The sequence below is a fragment of the Phoenix dactylifera genome, chromosome 11 (assembly GCF_009389715.1).
Source record: "Phoenix dactylifera cultivar Barhee BC4 chromosome 11, palm_55x_up_171113_PBpolish2nd_filt_p, whole genome shotgun sequence".
NCBI lineage: Eukaryota > Viridiplantae > Streptophyta > Magnoliopsida > Arecales > Arecaceae > Phoenix > Phoenix dactylifera.
Window position 1 is genome coordinate 13,295,536 of NC_052402.1, and position 16,623 is coordinate 13,312,158.

At 41.1% G+C, this 16,623-nt stretch overlaps 1 long non-coding RNA gene across 1 annotated transcript; it reads right to left on the reverse strand.

The window, feature by feature from the left end:
* Positions 1-7,998: 7,998 nt before the first annotated feature.
* Positions 7,999-15,515, reverse strand: LOC113461842. The gene is made up of 2 exons (XR_005513935.1): positions 15,383-15,515; positions 7,999-14,727 (listed from the first exon to the last, which is right to left on the reverse strand). It is a non-coding gene; the product is annotated as an uncharacterized LOC113461842 (long non-coding RNA).
* Positions 15,516-16,623: the final 1,108 nt, after the last annotated feature.

Below are 16,623 nucleotides of genomic sequence, written 5' to 3' on the forward strand. Positions count from 1 at the left end.
GCATATCAAATGGGTCAAATGTTACAAGTGCAGCTGGTATAGCAACGTTGCTTGCACCAAGAACTCTATGATTATTAGTCCTTTGTTCCGAATAATTATGATTAGATTTGTTTTTCATTCATAAGATGAAATTGAAGGGTCATGGTATATGATAAGAAAATGCTAAATACATTTGTTGTTTGAATTGTCAAGGTAACCAAACCATTTGCTTGCAGACAATTGACTGAAAGCTCTAACAAATTCTTGATGACATATTCTTTATGAGCTTTTGCTATGCTGAGAGCCCTTTTTTTCTTGTGAAGTATATAGTGTTGCACAAGTGTCATTAGTTTGTAGCTCTTCTGTGATAAAATCAAGTACTATCACTCTTAGATTGTATTTGCAATTCTCTGTGATGCAGAATTCTCAGTGCCTTTAGGAGATCTTGTAAATGCCAATGCCAGTGCATTTTTCTATGATACAGATTTAATTCTACATTTGTATGTGACATGGCCTTTCTGTTGGGGTGGAAAACTCTTTGCCATTCTCGCATCCCTTTGCAGATGCAATGGAAAAATAGTAACTGAAAGATGAGTTCAAGCTCATCTCGTCAACACAGTTGTGGAACATTCTCTTCCCCGAGTTTAATTAATCACGAGACCATGCTTAACATGTCTGAGGAAGCTATCGGTTTTAGCACAAATGAAACAGATCCCACACATGTTGAGACACCCACAAATAAATGCTATTTCTGATGGACCTAACTAGATCTGGGACGTATTTCGATGACAAAAATCTGTTAATATTTCTCCGTTCCGTCATGAAATTTCAATTCAAAACTTTTGTTCGCTCGGGAATTCCCCTTCTAGGAAATGCTCGTGCTCGGAGTCTGTTTCGTTTGCTATGTTAGACTATCACATTAGAGTATGAATCATATCTAGAACTTTGTATTTTCTTGTTCGAATAATTTCTCTACGTGCTTCAAGTTCTAGTTCTTGAAGATGCCTATTCTTGTTAGATTTGAATTACGGCAAATTAAGTAGTCCATTGGGTGATTCAACTTTTGTAACACCCAGTCTAGTTAATAAGAAAAAAAAAAGAAGAAGAAAGCTATGTTCGACTTGGAGTAAGAGATGGGCTCTTTTTCCATCCCAATTTCCTACGGGAGGTAGGAAACCTAGTCTCCAACGGTTATTTAAAAATCCTCACAGCTTCTTTCGCCTCACCTTTGATAGATTTTGCTAATCACCGTTAGACCCCAGCCGGTTCTGTTGTCGTTCTTCTCTTGAGAAGGATTTTCAAAATTATTTGGACTGAGTTTACTCTCGTTCAGAGAAAATGTAACTCTTTATCTAAATTTAGCAATAAATTATAAATATTTTTTAAATCAAAATATTCTTGACTTATGAACTCATTGCAAACTATTTTATTATTAGATATACATCTATTTCTGAAATATTATATGATTCTCATATTGATTTCAATATAGATTATGCTCAATCGATCTCGTTGTTGTATGATTTTATGTATCTTATGATTTGGAGTACTGAATATGCTTTTAAGAAAAAAAATTTTGATTCGAAACAGATTTAGACACGCGGCCAGACTATGTTGTGATGCTCTGCAAGTGGGGTTGTACGTTACCTCTTCGATACCCTGCCAGTGAAAGCTATATGTTGGCACTTTAATACCCTACTAGTGGGAATATTATATTGGCATTTTAACACCCTGCAAGTGAGTGTGGTATATTGGCACTTTGATACCCTGCCATTGGGAGTTATAGGGTGGCACTTTGACGTGGGCATAGTTCTTGGCTGTCAAACTAAACTCGATGTTTCGAAGAAATTGATTTATCAACGAAATTTAGATTTTGAATTGAGTTGATAGTGTTTAGATTTGCTATTAAATAAATGTACTTTGCATACTTATTTTCAACATATTATTATTTTATTTATTGCTTGATTTATTTAGCTAAAGTGTTCATTGCCTAGTAGGTTGTCTAGCCCATTATACGATTTCATATTATTTTTAACATTCTTATTTATACTAGATTTTTGTTAGAGTTGATGTAAATTTTTTTGAATTTTTTTTGGTTCTGTGAGACATTAAAATTTAATTCTAGTTAATTAAATTAAGGTTTGAATATTGATTATTTAACTTTATTCTATTGCTTGTTTATGATATCATAATGAGATGTCATGCATGCTTGTGGGAGAGTTTCCTATGAGTATATGGCGGTTGCCACGACCACAGCTTGTGATTTCAGGTCGGAGGCGTGGCAAATTTAATGAACATAATATAAATTTTTGACATTTAGTATAATCAATCCAAAAAATAGATCTACTTAATCAAAGTCAAAAGTTCCTTAGGTAAAATGACTGCGGTCTAGAATAACAATTTACTTCGGCTCCACTCAGTGGCGAAGCAAACAGCTTGCATCGGAATAGACATGTCAAGCTGAAATCCATGTTCTAGCAATAACTTCAAGACCCTGAAGTGCATTCCGTGATGGGGCCAAATAAAGCACGAGAGTCGTTCCCTTCATGGAGCAAGAATGGATCACCGAGAGCGACGCAGGTGGCTATTCCATTGAAAAGAAGAGCAATGCGAGAGAACGCAACTAATGTACCAACATTTTCCGTGGCTGTCCTGCGGACCAACGAATGAATCACCGCAAGGAGGTTGGGTGCTTAGTTTGGGCCCTGAATAATTGTGTATTATTATTATTATTATTATTAGGTACAATGGCAGTTCACACTAATCTCGCATGAACATTGCCTACAGAATCAAAAGCCATAACGCTACACAATAGCGGAGGAACAGGTACATCTGGGGTCCAGAGAAACTTTCCAGAGTGATGAGCAGCAATGGAGGCGACCCAGTCAGCAGCTCTTTTTGCCTTTCGGAACACATGCACATCCTGGAAAACGTTGCACTCCAGCAGTAAGCGCCGGACGTCCTCAACAATCGGATGGTCGGTGACTCCCGACCGCTTCTGTAGAATCCTTTCAACCACCTCCACCGAGTCCCCCTCTAGATTGATGTATTGGTCCTTCAGAACTTGCCTTGCATAGGAAACACCCTCCCATGCGACCTTGAGTTCCACCCACAAATCAGATGACTCGAAGGTGCACCACCCTCCCGCCGCAATCGGCCTAGACTTGCAGTCCCTAATAACAAAGGCAACCAGCGCCTCCACCATCGAACCAACTACCATCAGGGCTCCCAGGATGTGATCACATATCTAGACACTAAAGCGGAGGAGAAGACCCAGGTGTCCCTAATTTGGGAATTCAAAGGTTCTTAGCTCCCCACTTGATAACGGGTTCGGGTAGTGTCTTTCGCGCGACGGTCGGATTTCGCTTCCCACAGCTATCAAAGCCCCTTCCGCCATCTACCTGCACAGATCTTGGAACAACCATTGCACGATTCCATGGTGGATTTGCGCCAGGGAGGTGAATCCTTCTTTCGCGCAAGAGATACAACCCCGTCCTCTTGGTAACAGGCCATTAAATTTTTTTTAAAAAAATCTGTTAGAATTACCTGCGGAGAGACAAGCAAAATTCTATGCCCACGGTGGCCAAATTGACCACTTTCCTGCCCTATAATTTAAGGCTTCTTTGGATAATTAGACTGAAAATTTTATTGAATTCATGGATTGAGCCAATATAACTAGTAAAATTTAAGATTATATTCATAAATACCAAAAAATAACTTTAGAGTAGGTCGCCCCGAATCTCATAGGAAAAAAAAATATGCTGAGGTTTTTTTTTCTTCATATGGAATTTGAACAGCGGACCTTTTTTTTTCAATTCGAGCAGCAAGTCTTTTGTAATTTTTCTGTATAAACAACTCAGCATTTGTGCTTGGTTTTTTGCATGTTGTACTGTATAGTCTGTATGCTTGAAATAAAGAACAAAAAAAGAGAAGTAGCACATTTTTTGGGCGACATTCGACTTCTTATGCAAGTTGAAATTGAACCTGAAACCACCAGGCCAAAGGTTATGTTAGCCAGATAGACGATGACTCTTGAGCCGTAATGGTCATAAGAACACTACTTTCATCTATCATCCGACGATCTCACAAGGTCATTTTATTAAAGCTAGAACAGGCTTGAAAGTTTCTGGCCCGCCAATGTATAGAAAGAACTTCTTTGCGTACCCAGCTAGTACCCATAATGGGCGCCAAACCAAATTTTATGCACCATATTGCTGGTTTTAGTTTTGATGGCCATTTTACCTGTAGTGCTTCAGCAAAAATCTAATCTATTTATAGGATATGTTTGAATATATAAAATATAATTTATATATAGAAGATCAGGCATATTGGATTTTTTTAAAAAAAAATAAATGGAGGCTAGGTCATAGTCCCACATCGGGTAAGAAAAGAGATCCTAATTGATTTATTGATTTAGCAGACTGGCCCTGGTTAGTTTGAGATCAAAGACATCATATTCAGATCCAAAGACAAACGCCTGGAGATCAAATAACAAAGTCAAGAAAATGAGATCCAAAAGACACAAATGCCCCAGAATATGAAATCAAATTCCAAAGACACAAATTCAGGAGGATGAGATGCAAGTGCCCAGGAAAAAGACTTGCAAAAGTGCCCAGCAAAAAGGAGGAGACGCTTTTAAGTTAAAAAAAAAAAAAGAAGGGAGGAGACGCAGAGATGAAAACAAATTCCAAAGACACAAATGCTGGAGGATGAGATGCAGAGATTGAGGAGGAGGAGATGCAAATGCACGCCTACACAATCCCTATTTAATCCCGATCCCAGGAGGAGTTTCCTCGCCCACCCCATCCCTCACAGCCTATCCCTTGCCACTAATACTTCAATTGTGTCTCTCCGGACCAACCTTGGTGCCTGCCGAATCCAAGTCCCTCATGAAGTGCATCATGTGGGTTACACTGGCGGTCTCATACTTGACCTTTGCCCTCGGAACCGTTCAACTCAATGGCTTGATCACCAAGTTCTACAATCTCTATGCACATGGTGTGCCTTTTCAATAAATAAGAGCATATAATATGCACCATTATATCCTCCAACATGCTCTCGTGGTGTTTTTTTCTATATTACTGTTCTCTCTGTCTCCGCACCATCGTTTGTATTAGTTCTATTTTGAATTGATCACTATAATCGAGCTTGTGTCTACTGTTGGATATTATGTAAATTTTTTTTATCTAATTTGCTCTTATATAGCTGCTTTGATTCGGGCATCATGGTGCAAAATGAAAAATATTATCAAAAATATATTTATTAAATAATTTAGTTCATGCTTTTTTTGTCCTCATTGGATCCATCGGGATCATCAGTCAACTTTTTCAGATAATATGAAACTTTTTATTTTCAGCATATTATTATTTTATTTTATTGCTTGATTTATTTAGCTAAAGTATTCATTTACCTACTAGACTGTCTACCTAATTATATGATTTTTTATTATTTTTATAAATTCAAAAACTAGCTTGACTCGGAGATTTATTATGAGAGAGTGATTAGGAATAAGATTTTAACATCTTTATTTATACTAAATTTTTGTTAGAGTTGACGTTAATTTTTTAAAATTTTGTTGGTTCTATGAGACATTAACATTTAATTCTAATTAATTAAATTAAATTTTGAATATTAATTATTTAAATTTATTCCATTGCTTGTTTATGATATCATGATGAGATGTTACGCATGTTTGTGGAAAAGTTTTCTATGATCCACTTCCAAATCAAAGTTCCTTAGGTAAAATCGCTGCGTTCTAGAGTAACAATTTACTTCGCCTCCACTGAGTAGCGATGCAAACTGCTTGCATCGGAATAGACATGTCAAGCTGAAATCCATGTTCTAACAATTAACTTCAAGACCCTGAAGTGCATTCCGTGATGGGGCCAAATAAAGCACGAGAGTCGTTCCCTTCATGGAGCAAGCATGGATCACCCAGGTGGCCGTGGCTATTCCACTAAAAAGAAGAGCAAAGCTAGAGAACGCAACTAATGTACCAACAAATTCCGTGGCTGTCCTGCAGAACCACGAACGAACGAATCACCGCAAGTGGGTTGGGTGCTTAGTTTGGGCCCCGAATAATTCGTGTATTCAAAGGTTCTTAGCTCCCCACTTGATAACGGGTTCGGGTTGTCTTTCGCACGACGGTCGGATTTCGCTTCCCACAGCTATCAAAGCATTCCGAGCCCTTTCCGCCATCTACCTGCACAGATATGAAACAACCCATTGCACGATCCGATGGTGGATTCGCGCCAGGGGAGGTGAATCCTTTCTCGCGACAGTTACAACCCCGTCCTCTTGGTAACGGGCCATTAATTTTTTTTCCAAAAAAGCTGTTAGAATTACTCGCGGAGGGACGAGCAAATTCTATGCCCACGAGTGCCCAAATTGACCGCTTTCCTAACCTATAATTTAAGGCTTCTTTAGATAATTAGACTGAAAATTTTATTGCATTTATGGATTAAACGAATACAACTAGTAAAATCTAAAGATTATATTCATAAATATCTAAAAACAATTTTAGAATAGACTGGCCTGAATTTCATAGAGAGAAAAAATCTCAGCAGATTTTTTCTTTCTTTCTATAGAATTCAAATTGTGGATTTTTTTTTTCTTTTTACGAGATTCGAGCGGCAAGTCTTTTGTAAATTTTTCTGTATAAACAACTCAGCATTTGTGCTTGATTTTTTGCATTCTGTACTAGGGGTGCAATTGGGTCAGATCAGGTCAGATCTAGAATGACCTCGATCCGATCCGATTTTTTGTTCGGATTTTAATTTTAGATCAAGACCCGACCTAATTGAAAATCACGTCCAGTTGGACATAATTATAATTTTTAACCCAACGGGCCATTTGAGCCGAGTCCATATATAATCCAGATCCGACCCAAAAAATTTAGGTCCAGGTCGGGTCTGAATCGAGGGCGCGTTTGGGTCCGGGTCCCCTCTCCCTCATGGCCAGCCCCGATCTCCGACAGTCACACCGCACTCGATTCGAGATCTTTTTAACTTATTAATCTTTTCACAAGTAATTCCAATTTCAAATGTTTTGATGAACCTGTCCCTTTTTTTTATTCCAGTCTCAGAGTAGAAATTAAGTCGCCCTCTGTATTTATCAGGGATCCAAAAGAAACCCTCTTCCCCATATTCTCTGATCTCACAGCCTTCCGCCCTCTTTCCCTTTCTGATAATTTCCGTCCAAGAAAAACCACCCGCTAGAAATTGGTCGAATGGCGAGAGTTGTTCTCTTCTTATTATCCCTCCTCCTATTCTTCCCGTCGGGATGGGCCGGGGGTGTGACTCGTCCTCTCCGCCGCCGCCGGCGTGCGGAAGAAGGTGTCGGGTGGTGGCGAAAGGACGAAGAGGGGCCGGTGGCGACCACGACGGGGGAGTTGTGGTGCGTGGCGAAGAACAATGCGGAGGACGCGGCGCTGCAGGCGGCGCTGGACTGGGCGTGAAGGGCCGGCCGGGGCGGATTGTCAGCCCATCCAGGAGGGCGGGGCATGCTACGAGCCGCAAGACATCCAGTCCCACGCCTCCTTCGCCTTCAACGACTATTTCATCCACAACGGCTTCTCGTCTTCCTCCTGCAACTTCTCCTGCACCGCCGCCCTCTCCTCCCTCAACCCCAGCCCGTACTTCTCTTCTCATCACACTAGTCACTTTTATCACTTCTAATCATAAAATAATAGGCACTTCTAATCATAAAATAATAGGCACGGTGCAAATATATGCCGTACCTTTTGTGGCTGAGGGCACGAAGGATTTTTCATAGATATAAACTGGTTTTGCTTTAGGTTAGCTTAGTTTAATCCCTCATAAAAGGTATTCCCGTTACTACATGCCTAAATGGGTAATTCGACTCGGGCCGTTGGATAAATGATCCAAACTTGACCCCAAAAAAGAGGTCAGATTGGATCCTAAGTCAGGTTGAAATCCAGTAAACTCAGATCCAACTCGAAAAATAAAACCGATTCAGCCCTGCAATCCTCCAATTCGGATCGGGTATGTGGGTCAGATTGGATTACGAGTCAACCTGACCCATTTATAGCCTTATATTGTATTGTATGCTTGAAACAAGAATAAAAAAAAAGTAGCAGCATTTTTTTTGGACGACATTCTGCTTCGTATGCAAGTTGAAATAGAAACTGGAACCACCATGCTAAAGATTATGTTAGCCTGATAGACGATGACTCTCGAGCCAGCTGCTTGAGCCGTGATGATCATAAGAACACTACTTTCATCTATCATCCGGCGGTCTCACAAGGTCATTTTGTTAAAGCCAGAATGAGCTTGAAATTCCCTGGCCAGCCAATGTATAGAAAGAACTCCTTTGCGTACCCAGCCACCACCCATAATGGGCGCCAAACCTAATTTATGCACCATATTTGCTAGTTTTAGTCTTGATGGTCATTTTACCTGTAGTGCTTCAGCAAAAATCTGATCTATTTATAGGATCTGTTAGAATATATGAAACACCATTTTTATATAAAAGTAACACAAATGCAGATCCCACAACTTGACCCTGAGTCCCTTCCGCACAAATGCTTTACCAAGTAACACAAATGCAGATGCTTTATCAAACCCAAGATCCCTGAGACCCTTCCGCACCCTTCAGAACTTGGAAAGTAAGACAAATGCAGATGCTTTATCAAGATCTCGAGTGGCAGAATATGACCAGACCCAGAAAAAACTCAAGAATCAAGATGCTTGAAAAGTAACACAAATTATCAACCTGAGTCCCTTCCGCACCCTTCAGAACTTGGAAAGTAACACAAATGCAGGTGCTTATGCAGATGCTTTATCAAACTCAAGATGCTTGAAAAGTAACACAAATGCAGATGCTTTTATCAAGAATCAAGATGCTTGAAAAGTAACACAAATTATCAACCTGAGTCCCTTCCGCACACTTCAGAACTTGGAAAGGAACTTGGAAAGTAACGCAAATGCAGGTGCTTATGCAGATGCTTTATCAACAAGATGCTTGAAAAGTAACACAAATGCAGATGCTTTTATCAAAACTCAAGATGCTTGAAAAGTAATGCAGAGATGCTTTATCAAACTCAAGATGTTTGAAAAGCAACACAAATTATCACCCTGAGTCCCTTCCGCACAAATGCTTTATCAAATGCACAGCCTATTTAATCCCGGTCTCCTCGCCTACTCGCCTACCCAATCCCTGAGTCCCTCACATTCTCAATCATGTCAGCAGCACCTCCTCCTGCCCAAACAAAAATGTCGGCAGCACCTCCTGCCCAAACCGGTAAGAACCTCATCGAAACTGCCTTGCCACCTCCACCTCCTCCTGCCCAAACCGGTATGAACCTCCTCCCACCTCCTCCTCCTCCTCCCCTCAACCTCCTCGAAACGGCCCTGCCACCTCCACCTCCTCCTGCCCAAACCGGTATGAACCTCCTCCCACCTCCTCCTCCTCCCCTCAACCTCCTCGAAACGGCCTTGCCACCTCCACCTCCTCCAGCCCAAACTGGTATGAACCTCCTCCCACCTCCTCCCCTCAACCTTCTCGAAACGGCCTTGCCACCAATACTCCAGTTGTGCCTCTCTGGAGCAATCTTGGTGCCTGCCGAATCCAAGTCCCACAAGCTAGCTTTTAAGTTGTACACTCTGGCCAGTCTCATCAATTTCACCCTCATTATGGTTCTCATGGTCCATCTCATACAACTTTTGACCGCCACAATGAAACCACTCACGAAGCGCATCATGTGGGTTACACTGGCGGTCTCATACTTCACCTTTGCCCTCGGGACTGTTCTCAACTTCATGGCTTGATCACCAAGTTCTACATTCTCTATGCACATGGTGTCCCTTTTCAATAAATAAGAGCATATGATGTGCACCGTTATATCCTCCAGCATGCACTTGTGGTGGCTTTTTCTATATTACTGTCCTTATGTCTCCGCACCTTTGTTTGTTTTAGTTCTATTTTGAATATATTCGAGCTTGTGTCTATTGTTATGTATCATATAAATTTTTTTATCTAATTTGCTCTTATATAGCTGCTTTGATTTGGGCATTATAGTGCAAAACAAAAAATATTATCAAGAATATATTTATTAAATAATTTGGCCAATGCTTTTTTTGTCCTTCTCGTTAGATCCATCGAGATCATCAGTCAACTTTTTCAGATGATATGAAACTTTTTTATTTGGAGGCTATATTGAATTTTTCTATCAGTCTTTTGTTTGGATATTAAATTTTGATCAAATTATCAAATCAAAAAGATTTGTTCTCTTCCTTTTTGTGTTGGAAGTTTGTTAAAGCATTTGTTGGGTTAAGTACCCAAAAAGGGGCCCAAAAACTTCTACTGGGTACCAGAGGAAGGATTAATCAATGGTGTCTACCAAAATTCTAATCTCATTGCTTAAGAACTAGATAATTAAAAATTTTATTTTTTAATTTTTGAATTGAAACAATGAGTCTAATTTTGTGAAGGCCCGAAATCATCTATCCTCTCCATGATCAAATCTATGTTTCTACTGGATCTTAGAATTCAATTTAGCTTTTAGTAGATCAACCGAGTAAAAAATTTTATTCGGCTTGGGTCAAAACCCCTCCGCTTGGTAAGAGGAGGCTGGTTTCAAAGGTTTGCCAAGCGGAAGAAACTTTTCCGTGAGACTGTTGAAACCAGCCTCCACAAAGCAATCATTGAAACCTGAGGTTGTGCAGCTTCAACATCGAGTGACAGCAGTACCCAATATGTAAGAAAAAATGCCCGAGGGGTCCTATAAGATGGTTTCCAGAACTCAAAACACTTGCTAGGTTTTCATAAATATGAAAAGACCAAAACAAAGGAAAGATAAATCAAGATTACGACTGGGAAAAGGCTGGGGAAAAAAACAAGGTGGATGTTCACCTTTTTAGTCAGTATATAATAAACGGCCCCTTTATTAGCCAACCCTCCAGGTTAATGACTCGGGTAGTTATTATTATTTGAATTGTTATTAGCTCGAGACCTTGTATCTAGGCTGATACGAGATGTAAGATCGCTTTAATAGCATTAACAATTGCCAGTTGGTATAAACAACATACTTTAAGAATAGTACACGGTAACACATCTCAAGTGTCTTTAAGGTTATATCCTTTAAACCCTGAGTATGTTTCAACAAAGTACATATGCATAGCATGTGCCTACATTGGTTGATACTGCACTTAACAAGAACCTACTCCTAAATGATCTCCAGTAAACATGCAGTCAACTATCAACATCTCTATAGAGGGTACTTCGAAAAGCATTGATCAGAGCAATTCACCTTGACATCAGCTAGACTCATGTCCAGCCTATACAAAGTTCTGTGAAACAAGCCCCAGGGATGCATGTTTAGCACTAAATGCAAGTGATATAAAGTAACTGATTTATCATTGTATTCATTAAACCTTGCATCATTTAAGATAAATTAATAAACCAATTGAAATTGCATGATTGAACAAGTTTGTCATTTTTTCAGATGTTTTTGATTAAGCCAATTTCATGGTTTATATTGTCATTAAGATTGGAAATCATGTATATGATCTTATAATAGGTCTAGTGGAAGCATCTTAATGGATGATATTTGAATTACCAAGAAAACTGAACCTAGTTTTCTTTCTATATACATAGAGAGAGAGAGAGTTTCCCTTTGTCAAAGTTGTTGTGCCATTCATCTTTTTCCTCGACCAATATGATGCGTATTGCATGTGACTGTTGGAAGGAAAACTATGGTTAAATGTCAGGGCATGTTAGCAGATGGAGTGACTGAATTCTGAGAAATATAATGCCACTAGAAAGCTAGCCTTTGAAGAGCAAGACATGGTATTTTGATAAATAATTAAGGCAAAATTTACCTTCAAGATAAAACATTGGCAAATTCAAGATTGCACTACCATCCAAAAAATGACAGCCTATCATGAGTATCCTCAACCTCTGTTACGTGACAGCAACTGTGAAGTCTCTAAGTCCCTCCCCACCCCATCCCCCCACAAAAAAAAGAGAATTATTTGAGCATAATTATTGGATAATTACCGCCAAGATATGCAACAAAGCTAAACATGTATTGAAGGTAAAGCCACCAGATGGACCCGCTGCTCCATCATCATGGCCAGTTCCATGCGTAAGACAGATAACAAATATGCTTGATCAGACACAGATGGAATAATAAATAGTATGACGTGCAACAAGTCAGAAACTATATGACACAGGTTCATTTCTTTCTACTTTAAAACAAAATTTAAGAAAAGATGCATCAGCTAACATGCATGACTATCTTCTATTTCTCCTGATGGATTTGAAAGAATTGAGGGACATAATCCTGACAAAAAGAACTATGAAAAAGCTGTTATACCGGGAAGAACTATAGAGGAGACAAAGACAGGTACCAATAAAAATAAAATAACTAACCAAAAGTTTGCAGGATAAAGTTTGGACAAGTAATAATTAGAGTTGCTGCAATATGCAAACCAGAAAACCAGAAAACATCAACTTACACATACCGCTGGCAAAGTGAAGTCTTGACTAGAAACTGCGTTGAAAGACCAACGATACGGAGCATGTCTTTACCAAGTAACTAGGGGATAGTCCCATAAAATAATTCAATATACGCCAAGTCAAACACAAGCCTGTTGGGCCTAGTTCAACTGCCATGTGGAACAGGACAAAACATCAGGTAATTCATGAAGCATTTTAAAATTATTACTGTTCTTATGCGAATACCTAGTGGAAGTAGTAGAGCATATGAAATAGAGAATGTTAATGTTTGGTGCTCAGGATTATGTGTAAGGGTTTGCAGTCAATGATCCAACTATATTTAAGGGTACTCAAGATTATATAAAATTTCACGTAGCAGCCTCTTGTTGTTATTGTCATCCTTTTTAATAGAACAATGGGTTTCATGAATGTATGCACTCGAGGATTTTTAACCCAGCCAGAAGGCCAAGAGTTTCTGGTCCAAACATCCATCTCTTCCTACCGTTCCACCATTAGTTTGAATTCAAAAAGTTCAGCAAGCCATGGCAACGTGCAAATATTGCTGGTTGCGCATTGCATTCAAGATGAGACTCGATTTTCTTAGAGAATTGGAATGTCTAACTTATAATAATGCATAAACTCGAATGGAGAGTGTTGTGGGCAAAAAGTATCTGTGTTTCTCTTCGAAGGTATTGTCCGCTTTGGGGGTCGGCCTCACGCTACTGCTCGGGCAGTCGCGGGTCGCTTTCCACCCCTCACGGTTTTGCCCCAAAAGACACCTCCGAAGAGAAAGGAGGGAGCCCCCCATTTAAGGCACAGACCTCTTCGTCACACAAGCAGTATGGGACTAAAGGTGTCCCTTCATCCCCCAACACAGCCCCCCCTGACGGAGAGGTCTGTGATTCCACCTCGCGGTTTTACAGGGTATAGGGAGGTCCACGCTCACCGCACCATCTGCTGTGGGCGAAAAATATCTGTGTTTTTCTCCGAAAGTATTATCCGCTTTGCGGGTCGGCCTCACGCTGCTGCTCGGGCAGTCGTGGGTCGCTTTCCACCCCTCACGGTTTTGCCCCAAAGGGCGCCTCCGAAGAGAAAGAAGGGAGCCCCCCATTTAAGGCACAGACCTCTTCGTCACACAAGCAGTATGGGACTAAAGGTGTTCCCCCATCCCCCAACACAGCCTCCCCTGACGGAGAGGTCTGTGATTCCACCTCGCGGTTTTACAGGGTATAGGGAGGTCCACGCTCACCGCACCATTTGTTGTGGGTGAAAAGTATCTGTGTTTCTCTCCGAAGGTATTGTCCGCTTTGGGGGTCGGCCTCACGCTGCTGCTCGGGCAGTCGCGGGTCGCTTTCCACCTCTCACGGTTTTGCCCTAAAAGGCGCCTCCGAAGAGAAAGGAGGGAGCCCCTCCATTTAAGGCACAAACCTCTTCGTCACACAAGCAATATGGGACTAAAGGTGTCCCCCCATCCCCCAACAGAGAGTAGACTGAAACCATGTGTATGAGGCTCCAACCACTATGAGGTTTGGAAGGGGGTTAAGTGTATGCAGCCTTATCCAGAGAAGTCATTTTCTTGTTTCAAACTCATCACCCAAGTTACAACAGAGTAACTATACTGTTGCGCCAAAAAGACCATGAACAAGAGACATGCGTGAAATCTATTGTTTCTGCCCTATACATCTTTTATCTTTTTTCTAACCCTTACATGAAATGTACATGTATGAGTATTCATGTCATTACAAATACAAAACTGTAAAGCAATGGGCTGCAAATTTGATGTTTTTCTTAGCCTCTCCAAAGTGGGAAGACTTATTGGCCAAGTGCCACTCCAGCATGATAAAAATTGTTCTAAAATGACTTTCTTTCGGGGGTAGGCATATTTTCTTCCATTGTCTTCTGCCTCTACATAATTCTCACAAATAAAGACTCATACTGAACACATGCCGCACCTGTTTTACACCCAAGAAAACACTAAAACGCTATACTGGTTAAGTGGTTATGCAATTTCCACCTTCAGACGCATCTAACTAACGATTCAAATATGAATTTAAAATACAATGTCAAACAATATCTCTTTACCTCAGTGACTCTTGAAAAAACAAGATAATGAACAAAGAATTTGGGATTCACCGTCCAGATATCCATCCATTCCGTTTATTATGCTAGAATCGTGAAACCTAGACGATAGAAGACCAAAAAAAAAAAAAGAATTTTAAGGCAACTCTAGTTTGCTTCTATATTCCTCTTTGATTTACTCACTAATGACGAACATTAAAACCTACTCGCAACCTGTTGCGGGGACGGCGCTTTGGCCGGAGCCTCACACAACAGCATGGCCCACATAAACTAGCAGAGAAAGAGGACTGCGTTCCTCCCGAGGTATTGTCCGCTTTGGGCGCTCCTGCCCGCGCGTCCAGCGCTGACGGAGGGAGACTAGTACCCTCACGGTTTTGTCCCACAAAAGGGCCCTCGAGAGGAAATGATTTCCACCCCCCATTTAAGGCACAGAACATTTCCGCTACTAGCCGATGTGGGACTATGTTTAGGTTCCCCCCGCAACATAGCCCCCCCAGCGGGAAGGTTCCTGTGGCGCCTCCCAGTCCTGGGGGTAGTCAACGGCAGAGGGGGCCCTTCCCACAGACGGCGCCAACTGTTACGGGGACGGCGCTTTGGCCGGAGTCTCACACAACAGCATAGCCCACATTAAGCTAGCAGAGAAAAGAGGACTGCGTTCCTCCCGAGGTATTGTCCGCTTTGGGCGCTCCGGCCCGCACGTCCGGCGCTGACGGGGGGAGACTAGTGCCCTCACAGTTTTGTCCCACAAAAGAGCTCGAGAGGAAAGGATTTCCACCCCCCATTTAAGGCACAGAACATTTTCGCTACTAACCGATGTAGGACTATGTTTAGGTCCCCCCGCCCCCCGCCCCCCGCGGCGCAACACAACCAATCCAAAATTAAGGTTCCTCCCCTCTTTTTCGCCAGAATCACAGATTCAAGAATCAAGAACTGGTTACAAGATCAGAGGATTCTTTATTTCGCTCTATTAATCGAAACCCTCGATCTTGATAACAGAGGGAAAGGGGAGAAGAAAGGAACCTGATGAGGACGTCGTCGTCGTCGTCGTCGTCGTGGGAAGAGGAGCGATCATCGTCTGATTTGCTCCATCTGAAGCCTCTCACGCTCCAGAATCCCCTCGACGCTCTCCTCTTCCGTCGCTCTCCCCCTCTTCTAGTGCGAGCGCTGCTTCGAAGGTGGATATAAGCGCTCGTGCCGAGGGAACGGTGCTTTCGCCGCTCCCAGTTTCCCGTTTGGTATCTCCCGTTTTATTTTTTCTCCCTTGGCATTGGCTGGACGCGACGCGTGGGTGAAACTCATCCCATGAAAAAATGTTGGATAAAAAATAGGTAAGGATGTGTACCAGACTGCCATCGAATTGTACGTTCTTCTGCGAGAGAAATTATTGGGCTGAATCTATTAATACTTGGACCATCTTTGACTCAATCCAGCCAATTTGCATCCCTGATAAGAAGTCCACTCCCAAGTCCCAAGTAATGGACCTTCCCAAAAGCATGCAAGATAAGTATGCCCTCACCATAAATCCAAAGTTTTAATTAACTCTCTTTGGCCTTCCATTGCAGGATTATTGAATATTGTAGCCTTATCCTTCCTTCTATTTCTCCCTCTTGTACATCCACCATTATAAGATTATAGGATTTTTAAGAAGCAACATCTTTCCGCAACATGCCGACGGTCTCCTAAGGAGTCATATCTTTCCAAGTCTAGCAAATATTTTTGGGACTTTGCAAACCGTATATCATCCAACATCATGGGCATTGCAATTATTAAGAGTTTATTTAGATCCTGATCACCGTATCTAAAAGCAAGATCTTCTCACATAAAAAAAGACAAAAAAATAAAAAGAAAGGATGGCCAAGGGCAGTATTTTGGCAATATAGGAGGTGATCGTTTCCATTATCCTTCATACAAGTACAAGAATATCACTTTTCTAATTGAATTAGCTTTTTGAGGATGTTGAAATTTGAAGGATCATCAACCAATCAAGATCTCTTCAATTGTTCTTCAGTAACATCAAGCTTCTTTGAAATTTTTGAGTTTGTTATTGCTAGATAACATAGATCCCACATCAAAACAAGGCCTACATATTAATTTGACTTGTAAAGAAAC